Source organism: Geotrypetes seraphini, chromosome 3 (assembly GCF_902459505.1).
Source record: "Geotrypetes seraphini chromosome 3, aGeoSer1.1, whole genome shotgun sequence".
Classification (NCBI taxonomy): domain Eukaryota; kingdom Metazoa; phylum Chordata; class Amphibia; order Gymnophiona; family Dermophiidae; genus Geotrypetes; species Geotrypetes seraphini.
In genome coordinates, this window is record NC_047086.1 from 359,392,908 (window position 1) to 359,403,059 (window position 10,152).

At 43.3% G+C, this 10,152-nt stretch overlaps 1 non-coding gene across 1 annotated transcript; it reads left to right on the forward strand.

Moving 5' to 3' along the window:
* Window positions 1–329: 329 nt before the first annotated feature.
* Window positions 330–402, forward strand: TRNAT-UGU. The gene has a single exon. It is a non-coding gene; the product is annotated as a tRNA-Thr (tRNA).
* Window positions 403–10,152: the final 9,750 nt, after the last annotated feature.

The window sequence follows — 10,152 nt, forward strand, 5'->3', positions numbered from 1 at the left end:
TTTTTTTCCCCCTCATACGGCACATCTATTGTTGGGGTTTTTTCTCCTTATTTTCATATTGATTCTTGCCAAAGAGTTGCATTCCACAGCTTTTATAAGATTATATAACCAGATTCCAGGGCAGTGGACCTCAGTCTATTGCAGCGCACCTCAGTCTATTCTTATGGTGTATTGAGCAGATAACTTGACATAAAGGGAGAGTGTGACTAAAATATAGGTAAATTAACTAATTGTAAATAATCGCCTTTAAAAAAACCTGCCTTGTTTGCATACAACGAACTGTATGTAATATAATTCATAAATAATTTGGACTAAGTATTCCAATAGGCGGCTCCATAGCTCAGTGGTTAGAGCACTGGTCTTGTAAACCAGGGGTCGCGAGTTCGATCCTCGCTGGGGCCTGAGTGTTTTCTTTATCTGTCATTTTCCAAACACAACATTAGGAACTTAAATTACTATTATTCTTCCTGTATTGCTGAATCAGCGTGCTAACACTGTTGTTTATTTGCCAGCCTCGCCGTGCATTTCACATTTCTCAAATGGGGATTTGTAATCACTGAAAAAGAAGTGGCCTCCTTCTCATAAAACCCCATCAAAATCCTTTCAAGGGACATGCTGAAGGGAAAATTGTTTAAATTACATTAATTAAAAGTATTTGTTTAGCTTTGGAGTACTCTCACGTCATAGATAGCACGAGGGAAGAATACCGCTATATCACGTTAATCCCAGTAGGTGGTGCTGTAGGATCACTTTCTAGTGTCTGTTCATTTCCGCCATGAGATAAAATTGTTCTGGGATCTGACTGGCAGGATTCAACAATGCATCCAAACTTAAGTTCAGTGCTACAGTTAAAAAAAAATGCAAGGTCTTACACAGAAACTTTGTGCTGTCCAAAGAGTCCGTGCATGATTAGAGAAGTGAGGAATCAACATTCTATATGGGCAGTAGCAGCACGGGGTTTTGGGGTAAGAGGCTGCAGATCCAGCTCTCCACCCTCGTCTTGCAGTCCCGCCTTCAACCTGAATTTTTTTTTTTTACAACTATTTGAATTGTTTTGTGTTTTGTTTTGTGTACGCATTTGTTTGCCTTATCTGTCTGGCTTAATTAACGGCAGTGTCTTAAGAAAAGGGGCTTTCCATTTTAAGGGTAATTTTATAAAGATTTTCACAAATCGTTTTTGGGTTGTTTTTTGTTTTATTTTTGAAACTGTAAAGTTATCTTAGAAAGTCACCCCCACAATATATGGATGTATAAGCAGTGACAAGTAGGTGCGTACTGTTATGAGATCTGCAAGGAGGTATGTATGTTCAGGTGGAGTCATGTGCACTTCACTCATATATGTAGCTTGGCAGTAGGCGCAGTGGCGTACCACGGGGGGGGGGGGGGGGAGGTCCGGCCCGGGTGGATCCCATAACGGGGTGCTCATAGGGCCAGCAGTGGCAGCGTTCACAACTCGCTGCTGTGCTGGCATCCGCGCCTTCCTCTCTTCTAGGTCCAGGAGAGGAAAGAGACATATCAGACCATGGGGAAGGGAGGAAGGAAAGGAGATGCCAGACCATGGAGGGGGAGGGAAAGAAGCTGGGGCTGCATGGTGGGAGGGAAGGAAAGGAGAGAGAGAGATGCCAGAACAGGGGGAAAGAAAGGAGAGGAGATGCCAGAGCATTGTGGGAAGGGAAAGAGATGCCAGGGCATGAGGGGAGGGAAGGAAAGGGGACAGAGATGCCAGACCAGGGGGAAAGGAGGGAGAGAAAGGTAGGAGAGATGGGAAGGAGAGGAGAGAGAGATGCCAAGGCATGGGGGGATGTGAAGGAAACATTGATGCCAGACCAGGAGATGGGAAGAAAGGAAGGAAGGAAATGAGAAGAGAGAGATACCAGAGCATGGTAAGAGGTGTAGACAGAGAGAAAATGGAGAGGGGTAAAGCTGAAATGAATCATGTACAAAGGAGAGAAGAGGTATAGGATAGCCAGTTTATAGAAGGGATATTAGTGCCATACGGAGGGGGGAGAATGCTGGATGGAAGGGGCAGATAAAGAAGGCAGACGGATGGAAGGGGCAGTGAATGGACGGGGCAGAGGCTGGATGGAAGGGTCAAAGAAAGAGGGTAGATAGTAAATGGAAGGGGCCAGGATAGAGAGAGGACAGAGGCTGAATGGAAAGAAGAGAATGAAGAGAAAATGATTAAAGCAGAAACAAGAAAAGGTAGAAGAAATGTTTTTGTTGTTGCTTTAGAATAAAGTATTATTGTAGCTGTATTGATAAACTTTTATAAATATAAAAGGGAAATAAGGTAATTTTTTATTGAACTAATATTAATACTTTTTCTTTACTAACTTTCAGAGACAAAAACACACTTCCATCAGTTAGGACAGGATATGTAACAGCAATATACTATACTGATCTGAAGAAGGAGGTTTCAGCCTCTGAAAGCCAATGAAAAAATTCATGTAAACTGTTCTGAGCTCCCCTGGGAGAATGGTATAGAAAATTGAATAAATAAAATAAAAATAAAGATAAATGGTATTTTCTATTTTTAGTTTTATTTCTATTTATTAATTTGCAAAGTGGTGATTGTCATTTGTTAGTTTTTGTCAAATTTACTGCTATCTTTATATTTTGCACAGTATTAGGGGACATGTCACTGTCTTCATTGTATGCAGAGTCTGACTTCTTGGCAATTCAGTTTTTTGTCTACATATATGTTTTTAGTTTGTGATGACTTATTCCATATTGGGCAAGGGTGCATCTGTGTTTTGTGTGTATGAAAAGGACATGTTTTTTGGTAGCCTCGACTGTGCAGGATTGATCTGTATGAATCTGGCTTTAGTTTTACAATGGGTGTACTGATGGTCTGGTGTTCACTGCAGTGTTTAAGATGCTGCCTTTTCCTAGGTGCACCCTTGTGGGGCTTATGGATTATTACTAAAAATAATTTTTTATATATAAAGGAGGGAGTGTTATAAAATGATTGGCCCTTGGTGTGAAATATACTAGGTACATCACTGAGTTGGTGTAAGTGTACACTTCTCCCTCGTCATTCGCAGGGGATACGGGCAGAGCCAGACCGCGAATGCCGAAAAAACGATTATCCAGCTCTGACCCACCCCCCCCCCCCACCTCCCTGCCGCCTTCCCGGCCTTACCTGGTGGTCTAGAGGGCTTTCGGGGCAGGCACGATCTTCCTAAGCTCCTGCCCTGTGCAGATCGCCATGAGGAAATGGCTGTAGGGAGTTCCCGACGTAGTCTCGAGAGCCATTTCCTCATGGCGATCTGCACGGGGCAGGAGCGTAGGAAGATCGCTCCTGCCCCGAAAGCCCTCTAGACCACCAGGTAAGGCCAGGAAGGCGGCAGGGAGGAAAAAAAGATGGATTTTTTTTACATTAAGACTGTTTTTTTATTTTCCCCCCTCCCCAGAAAAAATCACAATTATATGAAACCGCGAGTGCAGGAACCGCGAATGGGGAGGGGGACATGTATACAGCTGCGTTTTAGCTATGTTTGTGTACATTTGTGAAGCTACACTTTTATTTTGTTTAAAGAAGGTGGGGATTTGGATATACAGTAAAACCTTGGTTTGCGAGCATAATTCGTTCCAGAAGCATGCTTGTAATCCAAAGCACTCAAAGCGAATTTCCCCATAGGAAATAATGGAAACTCAGACGATTCGTTCCACAACCCTAAAGCTTTAATACAAAATACTAAACGTATTTGTATTGCAAGACCTCGCTCATTTAGAACTGTCACAACATTCCTGCAGCGTCAGAGAGAGAAGAACCATTGGCTCAGTTGTGATGATGTGACGCGTGCATACTGTATGTACTTGTATTGCAAGACATTGCTTGTATATCAAGTTAAAATTTAAAAGAATGTTTTGCTTGTCTTGCAAAACACTTGCAAACCAAGTTACAGTACTTGCAATCCAAGGTTTTACTGTACCACTTTGCTGTGGTACAAAGCATGAAGATACTTTTTCTGTCCCTAAAGGGCTCACAATCTAAGTTTTTGAAATTGGGGCAATGGAGGGTGAAGTGGCTTACCCAAGGAGCTGCAGTGGGAATTGAATTCCGTTCCCCAAGATCTTAACATAAGAATAACCTTACTGGGTCAGACCAATGGTCCATCAAGCCCAGTAGCCCGTTCTCACGGTGATCAATCCAGGTCACTAGTACCTGGCCAAAACCCAAGGTGTTGCAATATTCTATGCTATCAATATAGGGCAAGCAGTTGCTTTCCCCCCTGTCTTTGTCAATAACAAACTATGGACTTTTCCTCCAGGAACTTGTCCAAACCTTTCTTAAAACCAGCTATGCTATCTGCTCTCACCACATCCTCTGGCAACGCGTTCCAGAGCTTAACTATTCTCTGAGTGAAAAAAAAATTCCTCCTATTGGTTTTAAAAGTATTTCCCTGTAACTTCATCGAGTGTCCCCTAGTCTTTGTATTTTTTGATGGAATGAAAAATCGATTCACTTGTACCCGTTCTATTCCACTCAAGATTTTGTAGACTTCAATCATATCTCCCCTCAGCCGTGTCTTTTCCAAGCTGAAGAGCCCTAACCTTTTAAGTCTTTCCTCATACGAGAGGAGTTCCATCCCCTTTAACATCTGGGTCACTCTTCTTTGAACCTTTTCTAGCGCCACTATATCTTTCTTGAGATGAGACCAGAATTGAACACAATGCTCCAGATGAGGTCGCACCATGGAGCGATGCAGGGGCATTATGACATTCTTAGTCTTGTTAACCATCCCTTTTTTAATAATTCCCAGCATCCTGTTTGCTTTTTAGGCCGCCGCCACACATTGGGTGGAAGGTTTCATCGTATTGTCTACAACGATACCCACCACTAACCATGAGTCTACACTTCCACCTACATAGGTGCCCACTTGGACTTCCAGCTTAGGTGACCTATTATAAAATTACCTGCTGCCCATTTCTATACAGTGTTCTGCCACCCTATCCGAATCTGCATCCAGTGGTACACCAAGGGCAGGGCAGTCCACCATGGATGCAAGATGCTTGGGGGTGCTGGAGTAGTCATGGGTCTGCGGTCCTCCTGCATGTGGCCAAAAAATGCAAAGTTATGCACCTGTGCAGCCAAAATCCATGCAAGACTTACACCCTAAATGGCGAGATCCTAACAAAAACTAAAGCAGAACGTGACCTAGGGGTGATCGTCAGTGAGGACATGAAGGCTGCCAATCAAGTGGAGCAAGCTTCATCCACAGCAAGACAAGTCATAGGTTGCATACGCAGGGGTTTCGTCAGCTGAAAGCCGGAAGTCATTATGCCATTGTATAGATCCATGGTGAGGCCCCATCTGGAATACTGTGTGCAATTCTGGAGGCCGCATTATCGCAAGGATGTGCTGAGACTGGAGTCGGTTCAGAGAATGGCCACCCGGATGGTCTCAGGATTCAAGGATCTCCCATACGAGGAACGGCTAGACAAATTGCAGCTATACTCACTCGAGGAGCGCAGAGAGAGGGGGGACATGATCGAGACATTCAAGTATCTCACGGGCCGCATAGAGACGGAGGAAGATATCTTCCTTTTCAAGGGTCCCACAACAACAAGAGGGCATCCGTGGAAAATTAGGGGAGGGAAACTACGAGCTGACACCAGGAAATTCTTTTTCACAGAAAGGGTGGTTGATCGCTGCATGTGATCGCTGCATGTGATCGAGGCCAGCAGCGTGCCTGATTTTAAGGCCAAATGGGATCGTCACATGGGATCTATTCACAGGGTGATGGTAGGGGAGGGATCTATTCACAGGGCGAAGGTAGGGGAGGGACATTAGGGTGGGCAGACTAGATGGGCCGTGGCCCTTATCTGCCGTCTATTTCTATGTTTCTACAGTCATTGATATTTTTAAGCTCATGGAGGGTAGAAACAAGAAGGCTAAGAAGGAGGGTGCTCAGGGAATCTTGCCTCACCAATCTACTGCATTTCTTTGAAGGGGTGAATGAACATGTGGATAAAGATGAGCCAGTTGATATCTTGTATTTGGATTTTCAAAAGGCATTTGACAAAGGACCTCATGAAAGACTTCTGAGGAAATTAAAAATCATGGGATAGGAGGTAATGTCCTATTATGGATTAGGAATTGGTTGAAAGACAGAAAACAGAGAGTAGGTTTAAATGGTCAATATTCTCAATGGAGAAAAGTAAATAGTGGATTCCCCAGGGGTCTGTGCTGGGACCGTTGCTTTTTATTAACATATTTATCAATGATCTAGAGATGGGAATAACTAGTGAGATAATTAAATTTGCTGATGACACAAAGTTGTTAAATCGCAAGAGGATGGTGAAAAATTGCAAGAGGACCTTAAGAGATTGGAAGACTAGGCGTCAAAATGGTAGATGGTGTTTAATGTGAGCAAGTGCAAAGTGATGCATATGGGAAAGAGGAACCTGAACTATAGCTATGTGATGCTGGATTCTGTGTTAGGAGTCACTGCCCAGGAAAAGGATGTAGATGTCATTGTCAAGGATATGTTAAAACCCTTAGCTCAATGTGCAGCAGCGACTAAGAAAGCAAATAGAATGTTAGGAATTATCAGGAAAAGAAAGATGAAAATGTTATAATGCCCTTGTATCACTCTGTGGTACTGCTGCATCTCAAATACCGTGTGCATTTCTGGTCATCGTATCTCAAAAAAGATGTAACAGGGCTGCCCAAGTCTGGTCCTCGAGATCTACTGGCAGGCTAGGTTTTCAGGATATCCACAATGACTATGCATGAGAGAGATTTGTCTGCATTGCCTTCTTGGTATGCAAATCTCTTTCATGCATGTTCATTGTGGATATCCTGAAAACCTGGTTTGCCAATAGAGCTCGAGGACCAAACTTGGGCAGCCCTAATGTAGCAGAATTAGAAAAGGTACAGAGAAGGGCAACGAAAATGATAAAAGGGATGGGACAACTTACCTATGAGGAAAGGCTAAAGCAACTAGAGTTCTTTAGCTTGGAGAAGAAATGACTCAGGGGTGATATGATAGAGGTCTATAAAATACTGAGTGGAGTGGAAAAGGTAGATGTGAATCATTTCTTTACTCTTTCCAAAAATACTAGAACTAGGTGGCATGCAATGAAACCAACAAAGTAGTAGATTTAAAGCAGACTGGAGAAAATATTTCTTCACACAGCGTGTAATTAAACTCTGGAATTTGTTGCCGGAGTATGTGGTGAAATCAGTTAGCTTAGCAGGGTTTTAAAAAGGTTTGGATAATTTCCTAAAAGTTCTATAGGACTTTATTGAGACGGCTTGGGGAAATCCACTGCTTATTCCTAGGATAAGCAGCATAAAATCTGTTTTACTACTTGGGATCTAGCTTGGGTCCTGGGTTGGCCTCTGTTGGAAACAGGATACTGGGCTTGATGGACCTTTGGTCTGTCCCAGTATGGCAAAATGTGACCAATTGAGTCTGTTCTTTCCTCAAGCTTGCTGGTGTACAGGGGCATGATGACCCTGGGCAATATGGACTCATATTGGCCTATGCCGACAGCATACTCTGTGTTTATCAGCGTTTTGCAGGATGGTTTTGGCTTAATTATGATAAGGCCTTTCACAATAAAATAGAGGAGAATCTTCATGTCCTGGGGAACCCAAGAGATTAATCTGTGGAAAATTCATATGGCATCCAAGCCTGCAATGGTAGGGGCAGCTGGGGTGGGGAAAGTGAGTATGGCACTTATCTGGTCCTTTTGCTTCTCAGAAGGAGCTAGGACTTCAGGAATGGATGGTGTGTCAGAACCTCTTGTCCTTATCTGGATTTCACATTTTGGCATATCTGCTCCCATTGTGGATAGGGTCACACCACAACCAAATTTCCCAGAAAGGGCCTGCCCGGGGGGGGGGGGGTCAGCCCCCTCTTGAAAATGTTAGGAAATCAAAGGCCTCTATGCCTGTAAATATTGAAGCCATGCACCTGTGGCTTCAGGTGTACGGGGATAAGAGGGTGGCAGCAATTCTGGAGGCAGAGTTCAGGGAAGACTTTGTCATTCCATACTGGGGGGAAATAGTGAATACCTTATTCGCCAGGTGGCTTGAGCATGTACATAGCAAACTGCATGAAGAAATTGAGCTGGAAAGGATAGCGGGGCCCTTTGAAGTTCAGCCTTTCCTAATCATGATGTTACCTCCTTTGGTGGTCATCCCAAAGAAAGAACCCAGCAAACATCGCCTGATTCAACCTGTGTCACTCAGTTGGCCAGTCAGTTAACAATGGTGATCTCTGCACTCTACAATATTCATCCTTAATGTGTTTTGCTTAGTGACAAAGGCTGGCAAAGGTGCATTTCTAGTGACATTGCATTTTGCCTGTGGCCAGTACATCCTTCTTCATTTCCACTGCTGGGATTCCACTTCAGTGGGAGGTTTTACTTCGACTGGTGCCAGTGGGATGTTCAATCTCTTGTGTTATCAATGATCTAACCAGTTAGCATGTGGGAATGAAGATGCGCTGATTAGTGCAGGAATGCCTACTCTCCACCCCTGACGCACCCCCTAAAAACATTTCCCAAAAAAGTATTATCCATGCAGTTAGTGCACACACATTCAAAAACTAATGTGATGCTTTACTGCGTACTGTCTCAGACCATTTTTGCTGCATTAGGCACATGTTGGCACCTAAAGCACCTTAGTAAAATCACCCCTACAACCACCAAACCAATACAAAATTTTAATATACTGTGAATTCCAGAAAGTTTAAGACAGTTTACATTATTAAAACAAAGCATGCAGTAAATAAATTGAAATTTAAATGAATTGTAAAACTATATAAATCTCAATTTAACAATTCAATTTAAAATCATAATACTTATTTCTAATATAAATTCTAGTGCAATAGGTGTGGCATTTTAATATTGTAATTTTAATTGATTCTTTTTATGTATGTTCATCGCTTTGAAGTAAGATTAAGCAATTAATCAAAAATTTTAATAAACTTGAAACTTGATTTTGGACAGGATGTTCTTCTCATGCTCGCAAGTCATGCAGAAGGAATCTGTTCCAGGTTTTCAACTCCTCCTTCTCCAGAGGGCTCTGCTGACCCCTTCAGTTTTTCCTTGTGCATGCAAGCCGGCAGGTGACTTTCTGATCTGATCTGTATATTTCTTTATTATTTTTTATATTTTTTGCAGGTTTTTGTTTTTTTTTGCGGCTATTGCTACACCGGAGCTCCCCAGTGAGAGGACAACTCTGCCTGCGTGGAGAAGCAGACCTGGGTCTCCAGCCAGCAGGTTAATCATTTGGGGACCTTTGGTCAACCGGCAGAAACTATTGTGGAGCTCAGGATCCATAGCCCTAGTAGCTTAGCTCACTTACTGAATTGTAGGGGCTTAAGTTCAGGCTGTTAGGCATGCACAGGGAGCTCAGCAGGGCTCTTCAGTGTTAACACGTGTGATTTTTGCCTCCCCCCTTCGCATGCGCAGTTCTGTGGGGGTTGAGGATCAGTCTGACTGGCAGCCTGATCCTCAGATCTCAGCGTTTAGAGGACTGGCTGATTGAGGCAGGGATTCCTCTCCCAGATCCAGCTACGCTTTAGATCAGGGGTGTCCAACCTGCAGCCAATGGGCCGCATGCAGCCCCATGAAGTATTTTGTGTGGCCCCGGTTGAGGGTGATGCAGTGTTTTCCTCTGCTGCTCCCAGGTGTTTACCATCTTGTCGGCTCCCTCCTCTGTCTTGCTGCAGCATTTGCGCGGCCCCAGAAACATTTTTTTGGGCCAATGCGGCCCAGGGAAGCCAAAAGGTTGGACACCCCTGCTTTAGATTGTAAGCTCTAATTGAAGATTGAAAGAACCAGGCGAAGAGGGCGACCTGCAATCAAATGTCTGGACAAAAACCCACTTTGTCATGCTTCCTTTTATTGTCTTATTTACTATCAATTAATGTGTTTCTATCCCTAGTGGTTCAGTCAGTCTTGTAAGTCTTGTCTGTAACGCTGATAGTCCCCCTTACATGTTGAAACATATTTTAGTATTGTACATTGCTTTGAATATATGATTAGGCGATTAATCAAATTTTTAAATAAACTTGAAAACAGCGCTGGAAGACCTTACCAGACTAGCATAAAACCGATTTTTGATTTTTTTTTTTTTTTAGATCCGTATTTCATCAAGTCACTAGGACTCAAACACGAGTCGATGGCACC